The following is an 18,732-nucleotide window of genomic DNA, read 5'->3' as shown; positions in this document are numbered from 1 at the left end:
GGAAGGGAAGGAGGTAAGATGGGGGGGATGGAGAGGGGGACGAGGGGGAGAGGAAGGAAGGGGCTCAGTCTGGGAAGGCCTCCTGGAGGAGGTGAGCTCACCAACTTGTACTTCCCAAGCGCTTAGTACAGCAGCGTGGCTCAGTGGAAAGAGCCAGGGCTTTGGAGTCAGAGGTCATGGGTTCAAATTCCAGCTCCGCCACTTGTCAGCTGGGTGACTTTGGGCAAGTCACTTCACTTCTCCGGGCCTCAGTTCCCTCATCTGTAAAATGGGGATTAAGTCTGTGAGCCCCACGTGGGACAACTTGATTACTTTGTATAATAATAATAATGATGATGATGGCATTTGTTAAGCGCTTACTTTGTACAAAGCACTGTTCTAAGCGCTGGGGGGGATACAATGTGATCAGGTTGTCCCGCGTGGGGCTCACAGTCAATCCCCATTTTACAGATGAGGTAACAGGCTCAGAGAAGTTAAGTGACTTGCCCAAGGTCGCACAGCAGACATGTGGCGGAGCCGGGATTCAAACCCATGACCTCTAACTCCAAAGCCCGTGCTCTTTCCACTGAGCCATGCCAGGGGAGAGCAGCCATGCCAGGGGACAGCATCTACCCCAGCGCTTAGAACAGTGCTTTGCACATAGTAAGCGCTTAATAAATGCCATCATCATCATCATCAATCGTATTTATTGAGCGCTTACTATGTGCAGAGCACTGTACTAAGCGCTTGGGAAGTACAAATTGGCAACATATAGAGACAGTCCCTGCCCAACAGTGGGCTCACAGTCTAAAAGGGGGAGACAGAGAACAAAACCAAACATACTAACAAAATAAAATAAATAGAATATGTATGTACAAATAAAATAAATAAATAGAGTAATAAATATGTACAAACATATATACATAATCATTATTATTATTATTGCAGTGCTATGCACACAGTAAGCACTCAATAAATATGATTGAATGAATGTCCCGCATGGGATTTATAGTCTAAATAGGCGGGGAAACAAGAGAGCTGAGGCACAGAGAAACTAAGTGACTGACCCAAGGTCACAGAGCAACCATTTGGCAGAGCTGGGATTAGAACCCAAGTCCTCTGACTCTCAGGCCCTTGCTCTTTCCCACTAGGCCACACTGCAGGATGGTTCGAAATGGGTACGCCTTGTCTGCCCAGAGAATTATTTTACTGGTACATATTTATTCTATTTATTTTATTTGGTTTATATGTTTTGTTTCGTTGTCTGTCTCCCCCTTCTAGACTGTGAGCCTGCTGTTGGGTAGGGACCGTCTCTAGATGTTGCCAACTTCGACTTCCCAAGCGCTTAGTACAGTGCCCTGCACACAGTAAGCGCTCAATAAATACGATTGAATGAATGAATGACCTTTGATTCCTAAGCCTGGGCTCTTTCCACTAAGCCACGCTGTTTCTCATGCCTTTTCTCCCTCCTACGATTGATTGATAGGGACCGTCTCTATGTGTTGCAAACCTGTACTTCCCAAGCGCTTAGTACAGTGCCCTGCACACAGTAAGCGCTCAATAAATACGATTGAATGAATGAATGCAGGATAAGCACTTGAATACCATCATTACCACTACACTTCCCAAGCACTTAATCCAGTTCTCTGCACATGGTAAATGTTCAATAAATACCACCGATGGACTGACTGAGGGCAGCGGGGAATCTGTCTCTATCTGTTTTGTTCTCTATCTCCCCCTTTTAGACTGTGAGCCCACTGTTGGGTAGGGACTGTCTCTATATGTTGCCAATTTGTACTTCCCAAGCGCTTAGTACAGTGCTCTGCACACAGTAAGCGCTCAATAAATACGATTGATGATGACGATGTCTCCTCTCAGGCAGGTGGGAGTTAAAGAGGTGGCAGAACTCAGGGGGCAAAGGAGTGGTTGGGGCCAAACCCATCTGGGGCTGTTTCTCCCTTCTAGACTGTAAGCCCACTGTTGCGTAGGGACTGTCTCTATATGCTGCCGAATTGTACTTTCCAAGCGCTTAGTACAGTGCTCTGCACACAGTGAGCACTCAATAAATATGACTGACTGAATGAATGAAAGTCAAAAATAATGATGGTGTTTGTTAAGTGCTTACTATAATAATAACGATGGCATTTGTTAAGCGCTCACTATGTGCAAAGCACTGTTCTAAGCGCTGGGGAGGATACAAGGTGATCAGATTGTCCCACGTGGGACTCACAGTCTTCATCCCCATTTTACAGAGGAGGGAACAGGCACAGAGAAATTAAGTGTAATAGAGAGAAATTAAGTGGAAGCAGCGTGGCTCAGCGGAAGGAGCCCGGGCTTTGGAGTCAGAGGTCATGGGTTCAAATCCCGGCTCTGCCACTTGTCAGCTGTGTGACTTTGGACAAGTCACTTCACTTCTCTGGGCCCCAGTTACCTCATCTGTAAAACGGGGATTAAGACTGTGAGCCTCTTGTGGGACAACCTGATCACCTTGTAACCTCCCCAGCGCTTAGAACAGTGCTTTGCACATAGTAAGCGCTTAATAAATGCAATTATTATTATTATTAAGTGACTTGCCCGAAGTCACACAGCTGACAATTGGCAGAACCAGGATTCGAACCCAGGACCTCAGACTCCCAAGCCTGTGCTTTTTCCATTGAGCTATGCTGCTTCTCTAATGTGTCAAGCACTAGCTGGGGTAGATACGAGCAAGTCACACTGATCCAAATCCATGTCCCGCAGAGGACTGCCAGTCTTAATCCCTATTTTACAGATGAGAGAACTGAGGGGCAGAGAAGTTAAGTGACTTGCCCACGGTCACCCAGCAGACAAGTGGCAGAAGCAGGATTAGATCCCAGGTCCTTCTGAGTCCCAGGCCCGTACTTTATACGGTAAGCCATGCTGCTTCCCTATATCTTCTGCCCAGCCACACATGAATCAGAAGAACAGTGAGAAGCAGCGTGGCTCAGTGAAAAGAGCCCGGGCTTTGGAGTCAGAGGTCATGGGTTCGAATCCCAGCTCCACCACATGTCTGCTGTGTGACCTTGGGTAAGTCACTTAACTTCTCTGAGCCTCAGTAACCTCATCTGTAAAATAGGGATTAAGACTGTGAGCCCCACATGGGACAACCTGATCACTTTGTACCACCCCCCAGCACTTAGAACAGTGCTTTGCACATAGTAAGCGCTTAACAAATGCCAACATTATTATTATTATTAACAGTGCTTTGCACATAATCGGCGCTTAATAAATGCCATTATTATTATAGACCTTCTGGCCAAGGAAATGCCCAGAGGGGCTAATCTCCGGGAGGCAGCAACTCGGGACCTGGACACTTTGGGAAAGGCCACAGGCCTGAGAGTCATGACACCTGGGATCTAATCTTGGTTGAACCATGATAATAATAATAATGTTTTTTAAATCAATCATTTTCATTGAGCAATTACTGTGTATAGGACACTGTACTAAGTGCTTGGGAGAGTACAATGAGCCCGCTGTTGGGTAGGGAACGTCTCTCTATGTTGCCAACTTGTACTTCCCAAGCGCTTAGTACAGTGCTCTGTGCACAGTAAGCGCTCAATAAATACGATTGAATGAATGAATGGAGAGGAAAGTGCTTTTGTGCCAACTCCTGGGGCAGATAAAAGATAGTTTTGAAACAGTTTCTGTCCAACTTGGGACTTCCAGTCTCAATCATACAACTTGCCTGCTGTACAGGACACTGTACTAAGTGCTTGGGAGAGTACAATGAGCCTGCTGTTGGGTAGGGACCGTCTCTATATGTTGCCAACTTGTACTTCTCAAGCGCTTAGTACAGTGCTCTGCACACAGTAAGCGCTCAATAAATACGATTGAATGAATGAATGGAGAGGAAAGTGCTTCTGTGCCAACTCCTGGGGCAGATAAAAGATAGTTTTGAAACAGTTTCTGTCCAACTTGGGACTTCCAGTCTCAATCATACAACTTGCCTGCTGTGCAATTGACTTGGGCAAGTCAACTGACTTCTTTGTGCCTCAGTTTCCTCATCTGTAAAATGGTGAAATACCTGTTCTCCCTCCCCTTTATGCTGGGAGCCCCATATGGGACGGTGACTGAGTCAGAACCGATTATACTGTACCTACCCCAGTGCTCAGCACAGTGCTTGGTTCCGAGTATGCCTGCTTAACAAATGCCCCATTAATCAAAATGGCTCTGTCTCCACTCCCCCTGCCCCCAGATTCCCAGCCTCCCATTTCTGGGACTGTCACCATGCTGAGGCTGTTCAAGATCACAGGTGACCCAGAACGGGAGGACACATGGGCCTTTCATCGGGTGCTTTCCATAATAATAATAATAATAATAATAATAATGGCATTTGTTAAGCGCTTACTATTTGCAAACTGTTGGGGGGGATACAAGGTAATCAGATTGTCCCACGTGGGGCTCACAGCCATAATGCTCATTTTACAGATGAGGAAACTGAGGCACAGAGAAGTGATGTGACTTGCCCAAGGTCACACAACTGACTTGTCAGTGGCAGAGCCAGAATTAGAACCCATCACCTCTGACTCTCAAGCCCAGGCTCTTTCCACTAAGCTTATGAAGAAGCAGGAGGGAATCCAGGTTCCTTCCGATCCCTGCAAGACCTGGGCTATAGGGAGAGGGATTGTGGGGGATGCTCAGTGGAAAGAGCACGGGCTTGGAAGTCAGAGGTCATGGGTTCAAATTCCGGTTCCGTCACTTGTCAGCTGTGTGACTTTGGGCAAGTCACTTAACTATGTGCTTCAGTTACCTCATCTGGAAAATGGGGATTAAGACTGTGAGCCCCAGGTGGGGCAACCTGATTCATTCATTCAATCGTATTTATTGAGCACTTACTGTGTGCAGAGCACTGTACTAAGCGCTTGGAAAGTACAAGTTGGCAACATATAGAGACGGTCCCTACCCAAACCTGATCACCTTGTATCCTCCCCAGCGCTTAGAACAGTGCTTTGCACGTAGCAAGCACTTAAATAATAATAATAATGGCATTTATTAAGCGCTTACTATGTGCAAAGCACTGGGGGAGGTTACAAGGTGATCAGGTTGTCCCATGGGGGGGTCACAGTCTTCATCCCCATTTTACAGATGAGGGAACTGAGGCCCAGAGAAGTGACGTGACTTGCCCAAAGTCACACAGCTGACAAGTGGCAGAGCCGGGGCTTGAACCCATGACCTCTGACTCCAAAGCCTGGGCTCTTTCCACTGAGCCACGCTGCTTCTCTACATAAAAATAAATAAATAATAAATAAATGCCATCATTTATTTATTTTTATTTTATTTATTTTACGTTGGCAGATCAAAAAGAAGGGAGAGTGTCCCACGGGGGGGGGGGGCAGGACCCCCTGCCATCCCTTGCTGGCCTACCAAGGCCGAAGAATTCCTCCTGCAGGCTCAGGGTGGCTGGGACTTCCTTTTGGCTCCAGGCCCCTGCCAAAGAGCTTCGGAGGCTCCAGGAGAGTGTGGGTGGCCGGAGGGAAATTCTCATTCCTGTGGAGAACACCCATCACTTAGTGCTTCCTTGAAGAGGCTGGGGAGAGCCCGCCAAACCAGCCTGGCCCTTTAAGACATTCCTGCCATGACTTGCTGCCCCATCTCGGTTCTATTCTTAGCCCAGCCTGGCTCGCACTCAGGCCCTGGCTAATCCAGAGTTCCTGATCCCGGATCCCTAGCTATCCCCAGGAAGGGCACCCTGCTGTGACGATGGTTCTGTACCCTAGTGAGCCAAGGATGGATGCCAGGGATGGGAATGGAGGGATCCAGGCTGGGAGCCCCTGTCGTCCTGGTGATATAATAATTGTTATAATATTTGTTAAGCGCTTACTATGTGCCAGGCACTATAATAATAATAATAATAATAGGCATTTGTTAAGAGCTTACTATGTGCAAAGCACTGTTCTTAGCGCTGGGGAGGTTACAAGGTGATCAGGTTGTCCCACGGGGGGCTCACAGTCTTAATCCCCATTTTACAGATGAGGTAACTGAGGCCCAGAGAAGTGAAGTGACTTGCCCCTGGTCACACAGCAGACAAGTGGCAGAGCCAGGGTTAGACCCTAGTCCTTCTGACTCCCAAGCCCATACTCTATCCACTAGGCCCCACTGCTTCTCTGAGTTCTCATCCCAGCTCCACCACTTTCCTGCTGATGACCTTGGGCAAGTGACTTCACTTTTCTGTGCCTCAGTTTTCTCATCTCTAAAATGAGGGTTGGATGCCTGTTCTCCCTCCCCATTAGGTTGGGAGTCCCGTGTGAGACAGGGACTGTGTCTGGTCTAATGGCACTGTACCTATCCCAGAGCCCACTGTTGGGTAGGGACCGTCTCTATATGTTGCCAACTTGTACTTCCCAAGCACTTAGTACAGTGCTCTGCACACAGTAAGCGCTCAATAAATACGATTGATTGATTGATTGGTTGGCATGTAGTAAGCGCTTAACCAGTACCACAATTATTATTTTAGGGGCCAGAGTCAAGCATTTTGGTTGCCACTAAGGGAACATACAGGAGTCATAGCCCTTAGCCCTCTGGGACCTTCCTCCTTTCCTACATTATACACAATAACTGTGGTATTTGCTAAGTCCTTACTATGTCACAAGCACTGTACTAAGCACCAGTTGAGCCCCCCTTTTTCATTCAATTCAATCGTATTTATTGAGCGCTTACTGTGTGCAGAGCACTGTACTAAGCGCTTGGGAAGTACAAGTTGGCAATATATAGAGACGGTCCCTACCCAACAGTGGGCTCACAGTCCTCTCCTCCTCCCCATCCGCCCCGCCCTACCTCCTTCCTCTCCCCACAGCCCCTGTATAACAAGAAGCAGCGTGGCTCAGTGGAAAGAGCCCGGGCTTGGGAGCCAGGGGTCATGGGTTCTAATTCTGGCTCCGCCACTTGTCAGCTGTATGACCTTGGACAGATCACTTAACTTCTCTGTGCCTCAGTTACCTCATCTGTAAAATGGCGATTAAGACTGTGAGCCCCACATGGGACAACCTGATTATGCTGTATCCCCCAAGCGCTTAGAACAGTGCTTTGCACGTAGTAAGCACTTAACCAATGCCATTATTATTATTGTTTGTACAGATTTATTACTCTATTTTACTTGTACATATTTACTATTCTATTTATTTTGTTAATGATGTGCATCTAGCTTTACTTCTATTTATTCTGATGACTTGACACCTGTCCACATGTTTTGTTAGACTGTGAGCCCACTGTTGGGTAGGGACCATCTCTATGTGTTGCCAACTTGTACTTCCCAAGCGCTTAGTACAGTGCTCTGCACACAGTAAGTGCTCAATAAATACAACTGATTGATTGTCTTCCCCTTCTAGACTGTGAGCCCGTTGCTGGGTAGGGACCGTCTCTATATGTTGCCAACTTGTACTTCCCAAGCGCTTAGTATTGTGCTCTGCACACAGTAAGCACTCAATAAATATAATTGAATGAATGAATGAATGAACTCAAGATAATCAGGTCCCATATGGGGTTCACAGTCTAAGTTGGAGGGAGAGCAGGTACTGAATCCCCATTTTGCAGATGAAGGAATTGAGACAGAGAAGTTAAGTGACTTGCCTAAGGTCACCCAGCAGATAAATGGCAGAACTGGGATTAGAACCCAGGTCCTCTCACTCCCAGGCCTGTGCTCTTTTTGTTAGGACATGCTGCTTCACAACTGTTTTCAAGGATCCCACTCCAGGGTCAGACTGGCCCTCCGGGCTAGAAAAATCCCACTGAGGCTAGAACCATAATGGACCATGGCGGGTTCCAAGTGGCTCATAGAAGCTCTTTTAATTTCATTTGCCACACCACTCCCTTGGTAATTCTGGAGCAAGCAAGGAGCTGCTCGAACTCAGGAGAATGTCTTTTAGACTGTGAGCCCACTGTTGGGTAGGGACTGTCTCTATATGCTGCCAATTTGTACTTCCCAAGCGCTTAGTACAGTGCTCTGCACATAGTAAGCGCTCAATAAATACGATTGATGATGAATGGGGTGAGAAACTAATGTTAAGGGGCATCTGCTCCACAAACCTCACACCCAACACCACCCCACTTCTTACTTGGGCTTCCTGCTGTGAATTTGGAGTGAGTCCAGCCCTGTCTTTTAACTCAAGAATTTCTTCCTGAAATGTAACTGGGCAGGGATTGTCACTTTCTGTTGCTGAATTGCAATAATAATAATAATGATGGCATTTATTAAGCGCTTACTATGTGCAAAGCACTGTTCTAAGCGCTGGGGAGGTTACAAGGTGATCAGGTTGTCCCACGTGGGGCTCACAGTCTTCCTCCCCATTTTACAGATGAGGTAACTGAGGCCCAGAGAAGTGACTTGCCCAAAGTCACACGGCTGACAAGTGGTGGAGCCAGGATTTGAACCCATGACCTCTGACTACAAAGCCCATGTTCTTTCCACTGAGCCACTGCTTCTCATGTACTTCAATCAATCAATCAATCAATCAATCGTATTTATTGAGCACTTACTATGTGCAGAGCACTGTACTAAGCGCTTGGGAAGTACAAATTGGCATCACATAGAGACAGTCCCTACCCAACAGTGGGCTCACAGTCTAAAAGTACTTCCAAGCACTTAGTACAGTGCTCTGCACACAGTAAGTACTCAGCAAATACGAGTCAATGAATGAACAATGATGATAATAACAATAACAAAATAGAATTTTTAAGCACTTACTATGTGCCAAACATTGTATTAATAATAATAATAATAATAATAATAGCATTTATTAAGCGCTTACTATGTGCAGAGCACTGTTCTAAGCGCTGGGGAGGTTACAAGGTGATCAGGTTGTCCCTCGTGGGGCTCACAGGTTTAATCCCCATTTTCCAGATGAGGTAACTGAGGCACAGAGAAGTTAAGTGACTTGCCCAAAGTCACACAGCTGACAATTGGCGGAGCTGGGATATGAACCCATGACCTCTGGCTCCAAAGTCCGTGCTCTTTCCTACTGAGCCACGCTGCTTCTCTATTAAGGACCTGGGTTCTAATCCCGGCTCCACCACCTGTCTGCTTCATGACCCTGGGCACGTCACTTAACCTCTTAATGCCTCAGTTACCTCGTCTGTTAAACGGGGAGCCTCATGAGGAACAGGGACTGTGTCCAACCTGATTTACTTGTATCTACCTCAGCACTTAGCACACAGTAAGCACTTAACAAGTACCATTATTTTAAGCACTGGGATAGATTAATAATAATGGTAGCATTTATTAAGCGCTTACTATGTGCAAAGCACTGTTCTAAGCACTGGGGAGGTTACAAGATAATCAGGGCCTACATGGGACTCACAGTCTGCTAGCTGTATTGTACTCACCCAAGCACTTAGTAATAATAATAATAATAATGATATTTGTTAAGCACTTACTATGTGCAGAGCACTGTTCTAAGCGCTGGGGATGTTACAAGGGGATCAGGTTGTCCCACGGGGGGTTCACGGTCTTAATCCCCATTTTACAGATGAGGGAACTGAGGCACAGAGAAGTTAAGTGACTTGCCCAAGGTCACACAGCTGACAGTTGGCAGAGCTGGGATTTGAACCCATGACCTCTGACTCCAAAGCCCGGGCTCTTTCCACTGAGCCACGCTGCTTCTTGCTCTGCGCATAATATGCCCTCAACAAATACCACTGATCGATTGATAAGTATGAGGGAGAACAGGTATTGAATCCCCATTTTGCAGATGAGGGAACTGAGGCATGTAGAAGTTAAGGGACTAGCCCAACATAACAGCAGAGCCAATTAAATCCTTCCTGCTGCCAGTTAAAACCATTCACTCCCTCTTATTCGATCGGCTCTCATCTTGTTCGGGCTGACCTCCCTTGACAAGTACAGATTCATCATCAATTGTATTTATTGAGCGCTTACTGTGTGCAGAGCACTGTACTAAGCGCTTGGGAAGTACAAGTATGCAACATATAGAGACAGTCCCTACCCAACAGTGGGCTCACAGTCTAAAAGTGGGCTCACAGTCTAAAAGTGGGCTCACAGTCCCCGGATCTGCAGGAGAGTGGCATGAAGCAGCGTGGCTCAGTGGAAAGAGCCCGGGCTTTGGAGTCAGAGATCGTGGGTTCGAATCCCGGCTCCACCACACGTCTGCTGTGTGACCCTGGGCAAGTCACTTCACTTCTCTGAGCCTCAGTTCCCTCATCTGTAAAAATGGGGATTAAGACTGTGAGCCCCAGGTGGGACAACTTGATCACATTGTATCCCCCCCCAGCGCTTAGAACAGTGCTTTGCACATAGTAAGCGTTTAACAAGTGCCATCATTATGATTATTATTATTATTATGAAGTCATCTTCGGCCCTTCCACGGTTGCAAGATTCAAGTGACTAAAGGGTTCGGTGGAGGGTCAAAATGCAGCCCCTCCCCAAGCCACTGCTGCAGCCAACCCCACCCTCCTCTCTCCCACTGCTGATGGTGCCAAAGTTCCCATCTGTTTTACTGCTAACACTCCACCTTAAAACTTTAATCATGGCAGGCGGGGGCAGCCCTGGTTTCAGAGTGATGAGGGAGGCCTGGAGCCATCAGCCCGTGGGTAGAGGGAGCTGCAAATGTGTGCCCTGGGGACAGTCTGAAAACTATATTTCCATTTCCCCCCAAAGCCATAAACGGTCCAGGAACCACAGTTTGTCCCTCTCTTCGACTGTGATGATGATGATGGTATTTGTTAAGCGCTTACTATGTGCAAAGCACTGTTCCAGGCACTGGGGGGGGATACAAGGCGATCAGGTTGTCCCATGTGGGGCTCACAATCTTAATCCCCATTTTACAGATGAGGTAACTGAGGCACAGAGAATAATAATAAAAATAATTGGCATTTGTTAAGCGCTTACTATGTGCAAAGCACTGTTCTAAGCGCTGGGGAGGATACAGGGTGATCAGGTTGTCCCACGTGGGGCTCACAGTCTTAATCCCCATTTTACAGATGAGGTAACTGAGGCCCAGAGAAGTTAAGTGACTTGCCCAAGATCACACAGCAGACATGTGGTGGAGTAGGGATTCGAACCCAAGACCTCTGACTCCAAAGCCCGTGCTCTTTCCACTGAGCCACGCTAGTGACTTGCCCAAAGTCACACAGCTGACAACTGGCAGAGCCAGGATTTGAACCCATGACCTCTGACTCCAAAGCCCAGGCTCTTTCCACTGAGCCACGCTGCTTCTCATAATAATGGCATTTATTAAGCGCTTACGATGTGCAAAGCACTGTTCTAAGCGCTGGGGAGGTTACAGGGTGATCAGGTTGTCCCACGGGGGGCTCACAGTCTTAATCCCCATTTTACAGAGGGAACTGAGGCCCAGAGAAGTGAAGTGACTTGCCCAAAGTCACACGGCTGACATGCGGTGGAGCTGGGATTTGAACCCATGACCTCTGACTCCAAAGCCTGGGCTCTGTCCACTGAGCCATGCTGCTAAATCGGGTCAAGCTCTAATCCCGGCTCCGCCACTTGTCTGCTGTGTGGCCTCGGGCAAGTCACTTCACTTCTCTGTGTCTCAGTGACCTCGTCCGTCAAATGGGGTTTAAGGCTGTGAGCCCCACACTGGACAGAATGAATGAATGAATAAGTGAATGAAAGAAAGAAAGGACAGGGACAGTGTCCAACCCGATTTGCTTGTATCCACCCCAGTACTTAGTGCAATGCCTGACACACAGTGAGCACTTAACAAATACCACAATTATTATTATTGTTATTTGCCCTGCCTTTGCCACTTGTCTGCTGTGACCTTGAGTGAGTTACTTCACTTCTCCATGCTTCAGTTACCTCACATGTAAAATGGGAATTGAGACTGTCCCTACGCGGGACAAGGGATTATGTCTAACGTGATTTGCTTGTAACCAACCCAATGCTTAGTACAGTGCTTGGCACATAGTAAGCGCTTAACAAATACCACAATTATTACTATTCTTCCTCCAGAACAGCGAGGTCTTGGCCCCTGGTTGCTCCTCTCTTCCAGCTTTTTCTTGTCTAGCTGTTTCGGAATTATTTCTCCTTTTCTAGGTCTCCCTCTCAGCCCCACAGCTGGTCACAATACAAACTCCCTGAGGCTGTAATCAAGATGATTTACAATCAACTCTCCATTATCTGTGACCAAGGGGGAGGGCAGGGAGAGCCTGGATAAATGAAATCCAGGGAACAATCCCAAAGCCTCGTTTTCACCAACAACTTCACCATCTTCCCCCACCAAGCCTTCCTCCGGAGTTTCTGCCCGGGGCCTTCCCCGTTGCATTCGCTGTGGAAGATGTAACTGAGAAATAAATGGAAACAATGCCTGCAGCATGGGGGAGAAAGGCCTGGAGAGTCAATCCATCAAACAATGCCATGTATTGAGAGTTTAACTCTTGTGTGAGAGGTACTGCACTAAGTACTTCGGGAAAACACAATATTATGGAGTTGCAGATATGATAATAATAATAATTATGGTATTTAAGTACTTACTATATGCCAAGCACTGTACTAAGTGCTGGGGTGGATACAAGCAAATCGGGTTGGACACAGTCCCTTTTCCAGGTGGGGCTCACAGTCTCAATCCCCATTTTACGGATGAGGTAACTAACTGAGGCCCAGAAAAGTGAAGCCACTTGCCCAAGGTCACACAGCAGACCAGTGGCAGAGCTGGGATTAGAACCCATGACCTCCTGACTCTGAGGCCCATGCTCTATGGGGAAGCAACGTGGCTCAATGGAAAGAACCCGGGCTTTGGAATCAGAGTTCATGGGTTCGAATTCCGGCTCCACCAATTGTCAGCTGTGTGACTTTGGGCAAGTCACTTCACTTCCCTGTGCCTCAGTTACCTCATCTGTAAAACGGGGATTAAGATTGTGAGCCCCTCGTGGGACAACCTGATCACCTTGTAACCTCCCCAGCGCTTAGAACAGTGCTTTGCACATAGTAAGCGCTTCATAAATGCCATTATTATTATTATTATTATTACTCCATGCTGCTTCTTATACCTGCCCCTGAGGAGCTCTAGGTCTAGAAGGGGAAATGGCCATTAAAATAAATTACAAATAGGGGAAATGGATTATAAAGCTATAAACGGTGCAGGGTTGAGGGTGGAGTGACTATCAAATGTTTCAGGATATATATCCAAGTGCATAAGCGACTCAGAAGGGCGGGTGAATTGGGAAAGTGAGGGCTTAGTCAGGGACTCTAGAGGCTGTAATCTTGGGAGGGTTCTTTAGGTGAGTGGTGGATTATCAGATGTGAAGAGGGAGGGAGTTTCAGAACAGAGGGAGGACATGTGCATCACTGACAATTAACCATAGTAAATACCACATCAATAAGGCCAGGCAATGGAAGCCAAATTGGTCTGGTTCCTGCCCTAAGGGCTTTATGATTTTTAGTTTTTGAATGTTTCCTTCTGTTGAATGTGCCTAGCTCTCCATGGGCATTCAATAACTATCAAAGGATAGTATTTTCCAAGTGCAGGACCATCTTCTGTGGTCTCCCAGGGATGTGGCCTGCATGCCAAGTTGGTGGAAAAAGGAGGAGGGGATCCCTGTCCATCTCCCTACCCCAGCCTGGCACCTCTTCCACGGGTCCACTAATCCTCCAAATAACAACCCCAGGCACAGGGTCTCCAGAAGAGGCATCTGGTCCACTTTGGGTTTCTGCAGCTGTCTCGCCCTCCCCTCACCCCCCCAACTCTACGGAAAATCTGTCTTGGCAGATTTTTCTTCCCCTGGATCCCATCCCACAAGCCAAAATGAGTCCAATGGCACCACAGTAACATGGCACCTAGCCCAAAGTAGGCCACTGGTTCTTTAATTTAAAACAGTACTACAGCCTAGGCCAACCCTTTCCCCCCCCCAACAGTATTTTCCACCCTGAGGCAGGACACATGAGGAGAATCGATAGACAGGCTGCTCCCCAGCTGATGTGCAAGCCACAGCACTATCAGCAAGGCCATTATTGGTTCAATCAATCAATGGTATTTATTGAGCGCTTACTGTATGCAGAGCACTGTTCTAAACACTTGACAGAGCACAATGCAACACAGATGGTAGTCACATTCCCTGCTCCTAAGGCCAGTATTGTGCCTCCATTAGGGACAACAGGATGCTGGAAGGCATAACACTTAGTATAGTGCTCTGCACACAGTAAGTGCTCAAAAATACGACTGAATGAATGAATAACGAGTTGGTTTTCCCCCTTGACATCTATTTAAACGACTGTGGAATCAGGCTGTTCGGAGGATTCCAGGAGATAAAATCAAGTGACACCAAGGATTAAGAAGGCAAAGGGCTCCCCGGAGAACTGGGTTCCTGAGGTTTTTCTCTCTGGATTATATCAGACATTTCTGCCTAGATTGAAGCACTGCAGGCTTCTGCCGGGGAAGTATGGATCTGCAGCAGAAATCGGCAAATCTGGGTTGGGGGGAGGAGCAGGAGAAACTCAGCAAAAAGATGGAACATGCATACACATACCAACACACACCCCACTGCATCTATTCACTCTTCTTTCCCGGCCACAGCACAGAGAGCGGAACTCATTCCCAGAGAGTTTATGTTGGCCCCAAGGTGACAAACGCAGAATAGCTTAGGATTTTGATCCTGCAACACTCATGCAGGATCCCGCTCCTGCAACAATCATCTTCCTCGAAAGTCACGTTGCAGGGTAAAGTCAGTTCCTAATCCCCCATCACAACCAAGCTGCAGTCCTGACCTTCCTAAGAGGTCAGGTGAGGGAACAACACAGAGAAACTCCCACCTGGCTGGAAGACGAGGCTCAGACCACAATTTAACCACACCTTTAGGAATTCCTAGATCCACAGAACCCAACACACAGCTGGACATATGCCCCATACACAAAACCTTCCCCAAAGGCACACATACCCCACAACATCTCTTCCACCCAGGCTGACAGTCCCTAGCAATTGAAACGCTTCTCACCAAAACACAGCTAAGCTGGGTGGGACTTGGGAGGAGAATGAGCAACAGCAGGTGCCCTAGGAGTCGGAGGTCATGGTTTCTAATCCCAGCTATGCCGCTTGTCAGCTGTGTGTCTTTGGGCAAGTCACTTAACATCTCTGTGCCTGTTACCTCATCTGTGAAAATGGGGATTATGACTGTGAGCCCCACTGGGGACAACCTGATTACCTTGAATCTACCCCAGCACTTAGAACAGTGCTCAGGACATAGTAAGCGCTTAACAAATTCCATCACATTATTTATTAGTACAGTGCTAGGTGATTAATACGGTGACCTCCTAGAAGTCGGAGGTCATGGGTTCTAATCCCAGCTATGCCGCTTGTCAGCTGTGTGTCTTTGGGCAAGTCACTTAACTTCTCTGTGCCTGTTACCTCATCTGTAAAAATGGGGATTATGACTGTGAGCCCCATGGGGGACAACCTGATTACCTTGAATCTACCCCAGCACCTAGAACAGTACTCAGGGCATTATAAGCGCTTAACAAATTCCATCACCATTATTATTTATTAGTACAGTGCTAGGTGATTAATACGGTGACCTCCTAGAAATCGGAGGTCATGGGTTCTAATCCCAGCTATGCCGCTTGTCAGCTGTGTGTCTTTGGGCAAGTCAATTAACTTCTCTGTGCCTGTTACCTCATCTGTAAAAATGGGGATTATGACTGTGAGCCCCATGGGCGACAACCTGATTACCTTGAATCTACCCCAGCGCTTAGAACAGTGCTCAGGACATAGTAAGCGCTTAACAAATGCCATCACCATTATTATTTATTAGTACAGTGCTAGGTGATTAATACGGTGCTTTGCACACAGTAAGCGTTCAATGAATAACAGGTTCAATGAATGAACCTAAATAGCTGCCGCATGGAGAACTAAAACTGGGAACCCGAAAGCAGAGGGGAGAAGCGTTTTAAGGACACGGTAAAATCAAGACTCAGACAATGCAGCATCCCAAGGGAAAACTGGGAGTCCACTGCTCAGGACTGACCACGGTGCACTCCAAGCTAGAAGGGAGTGGCTCTCTGAGCAAAAGCTTCATTGAGAAACAGACGAGGAGGTAATGGAGAAAACGGCCACAAGAACTGCACACATTAACTACAACAATGCAGAAAGGGTCATCCTTTCTGCATGTCCAACATGGCCGGGATTGTGGATCACAATAATAATTTTGGCATGCTAGGTGTTTACTATGTAGCAAGCACTTGCGATTATCATCGCAAGATAATCATGTCAGGCACAGTTCCTGTCCCACATGGGGCTTCACAGCCTTTTCAGCCACACATGTAATCACAGACGAACTTCACCATTAATCCATTAATGCTGTCTTCAGCTGCAAAGGACATAAATGTACTGGAACACAGACATACATTACCCCAACCACTGGCACAGAGATATTACACATTTACACTTCACCACACTTGCAGACGCACATACACTCTTTGCAAACTCAGCAACACCACCAACGTCATGGAAATCAATCTGGGTTCTCTATAAGGCCAAAGAAAAACCAGTCTCAGACAGCATGGTGCTCCAGACCAAGCCTGGAGCCTCAGCAAAGGAATCGACAGATCATTGTAGCCAGAAACTGTACGTTCTCCAGACTTTGGCTGCTGGGGGAAGCTATAAAATAGGCCTCTATTTTATTTTTCCAGGACGCCTGGCTCTGAGGGGCTAGGGATTTCAAGGGCCCGGTTCCTACCCATTCCCGACATTCGTTTGGGGCCAGGACTCCAAACTTTCCGGGTCGTTTCCCTTTCTAAAATCCCTACGAGTTCTGGGAGGAAGGGGACCAGAACTGTTTCTTTTGGTTTGGCTGGGGTTAGTGATTTATACTTATCTAGGGTTTGGCTCCCTTGCAAATTCCCACCCCTTCCATTTGGTGGGTCAGTTTCTCTAGGAAAAGAAGGTGAGACTTTCCAGCACCTGGAGAGGAAAGCTGGCTTTCGGGAAGGCAGGAACACTGGGGGGGAAGGGATGAAGGTTGCAGGGTGACGGTCAAACAGCCAAACCAGCCAACTGGCCGAGACAATAGAAATTCCACTGCAGGCGTTGCAGGGCCGGGGGCGGGGAGGTGGAAGGTCCTTGGTGAGAAGGGGGTAGAAAGGACGAGGTTCCTCTCTGGGGCTGGCTGTTAATAATAATTATTATTATGATGGTATTTGTTAAGCGCTTGCTATGTGCCAGGCACTGTACTAAGCGCTGGGGCCGATACAAGGTAATCAGGTTGCCCCACGTGGGGCTCAGAGTCTTAATCCCTGTTTTACAGACGAGGTCACTGAGGCACGGGGCAGTTCAGTGACATGCCCAAGGTCACACAGCAGATTAGTGGTGGAGGCGGGATTAGAACCCATGTCCTGCACCGGGGTTTGCTCTACATTGGGACCTCCCCACCCCCCCAAATCCTGGTGCAGGGAGCCTGCCAAACCTACCCATAACAGCCTACTCCATCCCTGGTCTCTGCGGCTTTACTCCCAACACCAAACATGCCCACAGGAATCCCAAAAACAGAAAAAAAGAAAAGGCCCAACAACCCAACCCTCACAGCAGCCAGGGGAGAGTTGGAGAGCCGAAATACAGAAACCAGCAACTAAAGCCCTCTGCTTCATCGGTTATTTTCCTCCCTTACCATCAACTGATGGTATTTAATGAGTGCATCCTATCATCATCATCAATCGTATTTATTGAGCGCTTACTATGTGCAGAGCACTGTACTAAGCGCTTGGGAAGTACAAATTGGCAACATATAGAGACAGTCCCTACCCAACAGTGGGCTCACAGTCTAAAAGGGGGAATGCGCAGAGCACTGTACTGGGCGCTTGGCAGAGTACAATACCACAGAATTGGCAGGCACGTTCCCTACCCCTAACGACTTTGGAGGGGGGAGAACCGAATCACGTAAAATATCCTTTTATTTTCCCCATTTCTAGGCGCACCGGGCACCGTTAGACGGAGAAACCATCTACCCCAAACAGGTTGGGTGTTTTATAGGATCTCCAGCAAACAAATGCCCCTGCCTATTGCCGTTGGAATCCTTGGATTCCAAGGATCCTTGATTCCAAACATCCTTGGAAGTTGAGATTCCGGGAAGTGCTTTTTTTTGGGGGGGGGGTCTTAAAGTCACCCCCGGGCCTGCTAACAACCTCACAACCTGCTCCCCCAGGTTTCTGGGGCCACGTTTTCGCCTCTCTTGAGGTCACTGCTGCACTTTTCACAGACCCCCATGGCCAAGGACCCCCTTTCCCAGGGTGGGCAGGTCCCCACCCCTGTCTTAAAGCCCTCCTGCAGTTGGCACCGGCTGTCACCTACCTGCTGGGTGTCCAGGACTCTACGACCAGGGGCCCTGCAAGGGTCTGCTCCTGCTGCTGCTCTCGCTACTCCTCCCCCTCCGTCGATGTCTCAGTTGACTGCGGACTGCTTCCTCCGGAGCCTCTCAGAGCGAGCCTCGCTCGCCCAGCCCTCTCCCCCAAAATAACCCTCCCCCTCGGGGGCAGTCTGGCACAAATAATCATAATAATGATAGATGCGGGCTAAGAGAGGGGCCGGCAGGGTCTCTGGGGCGGGGAAAGGGGAGAGCAGCCAGATTTTTCTTTTCTTTTTTAAAGACAGAGGGACAAAAATGCACCAGCAGAGACGAGAGAGAGAGAGAGAGAGAGAAAAAGAGACACACACCGAGAGAGAGAGAGAGAAAGAAGAGCTGGCTGAGCGATGCAACCCGCGGGAGACAATAGCGGGGGAGAGAGGGGCTGGGCCGTCTCCCGGGTGCCACCTGGCGGACACCCGGGGCATTACCCCCTGCCCCCAA

General features: G+C 48.0%; 1 protein-coding gene across 1 annotated transcript in view; it reads right to left on the bottom strand.

The window, feature by feature from the left end:
* Nucleotides 1-18,401, bottom strand: part of PIK3C2B (phosphatidylinositol-4-phosphate 3-kinase catalytic subunit type 2 beta) — an 82,552-nt gene extending 64,151 nt beyond the window's left edge. The window contains exon 1 of the mRNA XM_038749303.1: nt 18,237-18,401. The gene's annotated coding sequence lies outside the window, so the exon portion shown is untranslated. The remainder of the gene's footprint in view (nt 1-18,236) is intronic.
* Nucleotides 18,402-18,732: the final 331 nt, after the last annotated feature.

Source organism: Tachyglossus aculeatus, chromosome 7, assembly GCF_015852505.1.
Source record: "Tachyglossus aculeatus isolate mTacAcu1 chromosome 7, mTacAcu1.pri, whole genome shotgun sequence".
NCBI lineage: Eukaryota > Metazoa > Chordata > Mammalia > Monotremata > Tachyglossidae > Tachyglossus > Tachyglossus aculeatus.
The sequence above is the reverse complement of the archived record's forward strand: the minus strand, read 5'-3'. Positions and strand labels throughout refer to the sequence as shown.